The sequence below is a fragment of the Nicotiana sylvestris genome, chromosome 7 (assembly GCF_000393655.2).
Source record: "Nicotiana sylvestris chromosome 7, ASM39365v2, whole genome shotgun sequence".
Classification (NCBI taxonomy): domain Eukaryota; kingdom Viridiplantae; phylum Streptophyta; class Magnoliopsida; order Solanales; family Solanaceae; genus Nicotiana; species Nicotiana sylvestris.
This window is the reverse complement of record NC_091063.1, coordinates 43,338,208-43,344,663: the sequence shown is the minus strand read 5'-3', so window position 1 is coordinate 43,344,663 and position 6,456 is coordinate 43,338,208.

Here is a 6,456-nt window from a genome sequence, read left to right as displayed (position 1 = left end):
ATCCAACACGGATAGATAGAGTAGCAAAGGTTGCCCCGATGATAACTAGGGATTCTAGTTCATTTTATACTCCTTTTTACTTGAGTTTTGGATTAAAAATGTATACAAATAGTCCCAAAGGCTTACATGTTATACTTGTTTGTAGGGTTTGGTAAAAAAAGTGACAAGTAGTCAAAACCAGCTCAAAAAGAAGTAAAACATGCACAAGTACCAAGAACAAGTCAAGGCACCACTGCAGCCGCAACAGACCCACCGCTACCGCAGACCGTTTAGTGCGGTCCGCGGTGGATAAGTTTAGAGAGGTGCAAGTTTGGATGCTCAAGTATTGCGGTCCGCGGAGGATTTCTCGCGGCTGCAGTAGCCTCTTCGCATCCACAATCCATTTTATGCGGTCCACAGAGAGGGGATTCAGAGAGCTGGGAGTTTGAAGATTGGAAGCCAGTGCGGTTCACGGTTCATTTTGTGTGGACCGTAGTGAAGCCACTGCGGCCGCGGTGCATTTTATGCGGTTCATGGTGGCCAGCTTCAAAGAATGAGCAATTTAGCTAAAAATCCTCACCGCGGATGCTGTGCATTTTTCGCGGTCCACAATACCTCCATCAGGGGTATTTTTGTCCAGAAAATTCGGCCTAGTATAAATACTTTCTTTTCACATTTTTAGGGTATCTGTTATAATCTAGAGCACGTGAACAACGGTTTTGTTCCATTTTGAGTAATTTATAGCTAGTTTAACACTGAATCTTCAATTTCTTAGTTTGTAATCATATTATATAGGTTATTCTTCATCTAATTATCTGTTTTCTTCCATTATTATGAGTAGCTAGACCCATTAGCTAGGGTTGTGGCTCAACCCTAGTGTGGGTATTTGATGGGTCTTTGGTTTTAAGGCTTAGATGTTTATGAGTGTTTGATATTTGGACTGATTTGTGTTTTCCATGTTGAATTAGTGGTTGCAAACACTAATTTGTGCCTTTTTGACTTGGGCTTTTCTTGAGAAAGAGAGCTTGAGTCTAGGAAAATCAGTCCAACAAGGAATTGGGGTGTATTCAAAAGATTGATAGCCCCAATTAAAGGGTTAAACCTAGAGCTAGTAATACCCGACTTGAGCCTATATTGCTTGCACAATTTTGACACCCAATTGGTCTTGAGGAAGTCAATTAGGGCAAAGTCACTCAAGCTACCGAGAGGTATAGAGTGAGTAGTTTCGTTTATTGGCTATATCGCAATCCCCAACATAACAACTTTGCCTTTGGCTTTAGATCCCGTCAAGTATTCACCTAGGAGAAAGTCACTTCCCTAGTACCTCTTTAACCATTTAAAAAACTTTACAAGCATTCACTCATAGTTTAATTTAGCATCTCATTAGCATAAAATTAGAAGTAACAAACAAACAATTATGATTGGAAGTGTAATTAAGAGCACTACGCACTGCTAGTTTAGAAAGGAACCCAAATCCCAATCAATCTAGCTCCCTGTGAATTTGATCCCGACCATCTTGGGTAAAAGTTGCATCGACCACTCTTGCCACTTTGTAGTGGTGTAGGGTTGGACCCGATCACCTGGCTCAGGTGGGATTAAAACTGGTGGTGTGGATAGGTACTCCTTGATCTTGTCGAAGGCCTTCTGATAATCCTCGGTCCAGCTTGTCTCGACATCTTTCCTCAGCATCTTGAAAATAGGTTCACATATAACTGTGGACTGTGCTATGAAGCAGCTGATATAGTTGAGACATCCTAGGAAGCTCATCACGTCATTTTTGCTCCTAGGTGGTGGTAATTCCTGAATAGCCTTGACTTTAGACGGATCCAGCTCTATCCCTCGATGACTGACAATGAATCCCAGTAATTTTCCTGCAGGAACCCCGAATGCACACTTTGCGGTGTTCAGTTTCAAGTTGTACCTCCTTAGCCTGTCGAAGAACTTTCTCAAGTTCGCTATGTGATCTGCGGCCCTCTTGGATTTGATAATGACGTCGTCCACATATATCTCTATTTCTTTGTGTATCATATTATGGAAGATGGTTGTCATGGCCCTCATGTTAGTAGCCCCAGCATTCTTTAAGCCAAATGGCATCATCTTGTAGCAGTATAGCTCCCATGGTGTAATAAAAGCGATTTTCTCCGCGTCTTCTTCGTCCATCTAGATCTGATGATAACCCACAAAGCAGTCTACGAAGGACAGGAGTTCATGCTTGGCACAACTGTCTATCAGGATGTGTATGTTTAGCAGTGGAAAGTCATCCTTGGGACTTGCTCTGTTTAAATCCCGATAGTCAACACATACTCTGACTTTCCCATCTTTCTTCGAAACTGGCACAATGTTGGCCAACCAAGTTGGGTACTCAACAACCCTGAGAACTTTGGTTTTGATCTGCTTAGTAACTTCCTCCTTGATTTTCAGGCTCATATCTGGTTTGAACTTTCTGAGTTTCTGCTTTAGTGGGCAACTTGTGAGCCACTATGGACGTGCTCAAAACGGTCATGTCATCATATGACCATGCAAAAATATCCTTATATTCCTTTAGAAAATGGATGTATTCTTCTTTCTCTGTCGCGATAAGCGAATGCTGATGCGAGTCTCCTTGATGGTCTCGGCGTTCCCCAAATTTACTACTTCGATTTCGTCCAGGTTGGACTTAGGCTTATTTTCAAAGTTTTTGACTTCCCTGCCAACTTCCTCAGGTATTTCATCTTCTTCATCTGAATTACTATCCTCGTATTGCGTTGCCTCATTACATGTCACAATTACTGGTTTATCAGGAAAAGTAACAATAACGCTGTAAAAAGAAAATATGAAAGATAATAATAAATAATAAAAAGCAATGCATTTGATTAAGACTTAAAACGTCCAAACGAGTATGGCTCGATGAATCGAGCATTTATTTTGAACAAGTGAATCTTAAAGACAAAATTACTGAAAATCTTAAATGCCTAGAATTACTATAGGAATAAAATCTGCCAAGCTACCCAGGGACTCAGCCGGCCCAGGATGGTGTGACAGTCTAGTTTCTGAGCGCAACTCCCTTCTCCACTGTCTGAATAGTGAGGCCTTCTTCCTCCTCCTCCTCAATTATTGCCACGTAGTCCATGTCTTCATCCTCCAAAAACAAATTCTTTAGCCCAGCTAATGCTTCTTCTTCTGCAATTCCCCATATTGTATCAGCTTGGTGAAAAGTCTGACCCAGATGTGGCATTGGTTGCTCGAGAGGGTAATAAGGTCCACGCCATGGAGGCGACCAATCATTATACTCTTGCAATGTATACCGATATTCGAGCCCGAAGGTAGTACCATGATGCTTCAGCTGTATCAGTTTAGTAATACCTTGGAGATTCTTCCCAAGCCCTTTGCCAGGTTCATACCCAGACCATGCCAGTATGCTTTCTATTTTGCTGCTCCACCATTTGTCTTTCTCAACAGCATTGACACGTTCAATGTGATGATAGGTTTCCCCTCCTAACCTTCTTCTATTTCCAATAACCGAGATGGTTTGACCAGTAAATGGGGTTACTCCCGTCTCCGTGAATGATCACCTCCTGATGGTTCCATTCGAATTTCACAGCTTCATGTAGTGTGGAAGCCACAGCTCCAGCTGTATGTATCCATGGTCGGCCTAACAGAAGATTGTATGAGGCTGGTATATCGAGCACTTGAAATTCAACGTCGAACCAAGTTGGTCCCATCTGTAGAAAAAAATTAATCTCCCCAATTGTGGCCCTTTGAGACCCATCGAAGGCTTTCACGTTTATGCTCCCTGCTCGTATTTCATGGAAACCTTTGCCTAATATTTTCAAAGTATCCAACGGACAAATATTGAGGCTTGAACCTCTGTTAATCAAGACCATGACAATGAATTTGTCTTCAAATTGCACTGTGATGTGTATTGCTCGTTTGTGATTCAACCCTTCAGGCGGCAGCTCATCCTTGTGGAAGATTATTTTGTGACTTTCCAGAACTTGCCCCACCATATTGGCCATCTCTCCACAGGTGATATTGTTGGGCACATAAGCTTCACTCTACACCTTCATCAAGGCATTATTGTGTGCCTCTGAGTTTTGCAATAGTGACAGTATGGATATCTGAGCTGGGGTTTTGTTCAAATGATCAATGACGGAATACTCCCTTGCTTGTACTTTCCTCCAAAGGTCATCCGGTCCTGTCTCAATGACAGGTTGCTTGGTGGCGGCATCCTTACTTGGTCCTCCCAAGTGTTCAGGTGTGTAGATCCTTCCGGTCCTAGTCATTCCTTGTGCAACATCGAATTCCTCCATCTTTGCCTTTCCCTTTTGCCTAGCCTCGGCAACGTAATCCCAGAATATTGCTTTTGAATTGAAAGGAGGTGTGGTTGATACTGTCACCGTGAAAGGTGTGGCCACTTCTACTTCAAATGGAACAGTGGTGGTCGCAGGTGGAGCTACCTCTACCTTAAATGGAACTGATGCAGTTATCTCAACTTCGATCGGTGACTGAGTCTGTACTACAATAGGAGTAAGTGTGACCTCAAGTTTAAAGTCATCGCCCTCTCGAATAATCCCGATTGACCTCTCAGGATCCCATTCCTTATCCATTTCTATCACATGTATCCCGCCACCCCTATGATCAGGGAAGGGGTTATTGCAGACATTGGGTGTAGATTCTTTTGCCTGTATAACGTTGTTGTCAATCAGTGTCTGGATTTTGTCTTTCAATGTTCAGCACTCATCAATAGTGTACCCTTTCATACAGGAATGGTATGCATAAGTTTTGTTTGGGTTGACCCATTGGGATGGATTCTCTAGTGCCATTGCGGGAATTGGGGTGACGTAACCAGCGGCTTTCAACCTCTTATACAGATGGTCGATGGGTTCAGCAATGGCGGTTGTTGCTCCCAAACGCACACGCAAGTATATGTGGTCGACAAATAATATAGGGATTGTAAGTTCAGATATCGTACCCACAGGGACTTGTGATTAACTATCAACTAAATTAAACCAAACAATTAATCTATTCAAGCGAATCCTAAAGTATGAATATTTAGCTAAAACTAATCTAAAGTAACAACTAAGAGATTAGAGAAAACAACAGCAAGCTTAAAGACGAAGTCAATGGGAGAGAATATTCTAGAGTTATGGGTTAGCTAACAACCCCATTGAGTTTTTCACTTAAATCGTCTAATTAATTTGTCTGGTTTATTGGTTGACAGGGTTAATATTGCTCGTATCCTTCTCCCGAAGTACAACTCGCCTATTTAAGCTAATCTAACGTCTATACTCCTATGAAATTAGAATTAACAAGAATGCATTGATAATTCCTGTATAGTAACCAAGTAAGGCGATTAGGTATATTCCTATCCTAACCGCAAATCCGCCCTCCCTAAGAGTTAAGACCTTGCTCTACTCGATCTTATATGCAATCTAGAATTCTCTCTCTCGAGTTCAATCCTAGATTCGTAGATAGTATTCAATTGGTGATCAAGCAATCAAATAATTAAGCGCAAGATTGAATAAATAAACCAACATGATAAAATAATAAGAACAATTCAAGTTTCAAACTACAACGTTCATGTAGCACCCAAAACTCTAGAACTAATGAACTATGAAATTAAAGGAAGAGAAAAGAAGAAAAACTAGTAAGAAGCCTCCTCCAAGCATGGTGTGTGTTGCCCCACATGAATTCTCCTTCAAAGTATGTTCAGTCTTACTTTTATACGTGTTGGGTAGGTCTAGGGCCGAAATAACCGTGTCCCGGGCAAAATTGGACAAATTTCACATCACCAGTGCCCAGCCTGGCACCATGCGCTATCCATAGCGTTGCCAAATTGAAGCTACTATTTCTGGCCCACAGGTAGGGCTAGGCGCCACCTGTGGCGCTGAAATGTCCAACTTTCCTGTTTTTGTCCGTTCTGGCTCTAATTTCGCACATATTGCTACCGATTGCTCCTGGATCATTCCTACACAAAAAAACACATCAAACTAATATAAATCAACACATTTTACATCCTAGATCCATGAAACAAAAGTAAGATATGAGGCAACATACATGCAAATATATATACTTTAAGCAAAATATCAGCGGTATATTGTCTGGGTGGCTTGCGGTCAAAGTTTGGTCGTGGTCTTGGATAATTTTGGCGAGTTAGAGGTGACTGGAAATGAGATGGCTGGGAATTATAGGTATGATAGACAGTGGCTGGTTGGATATATCTGGGAGATGAAGGTTGATATGTGGGTGACGGTGCTTGGTATGTGGGTGGAGGTGTTTGATATGTGGGTGGAGGTGTTTGATATGTAAGTGGAGATTTCGGGCCTTGAGCCACCATTACTGCCCCAATGTCTCTTTTCTTCGATATGTTGCCTGATTGTAGTTCCTTGTTTGTGGCCTGTAATGCCTCAAAGTTTGTGACCATCCCGCTTTTGATACCTTCTTCGATTCTTTCCCCAAGTTTGATGATGTCAGAGAATTTATGGTTTTCAATAACCA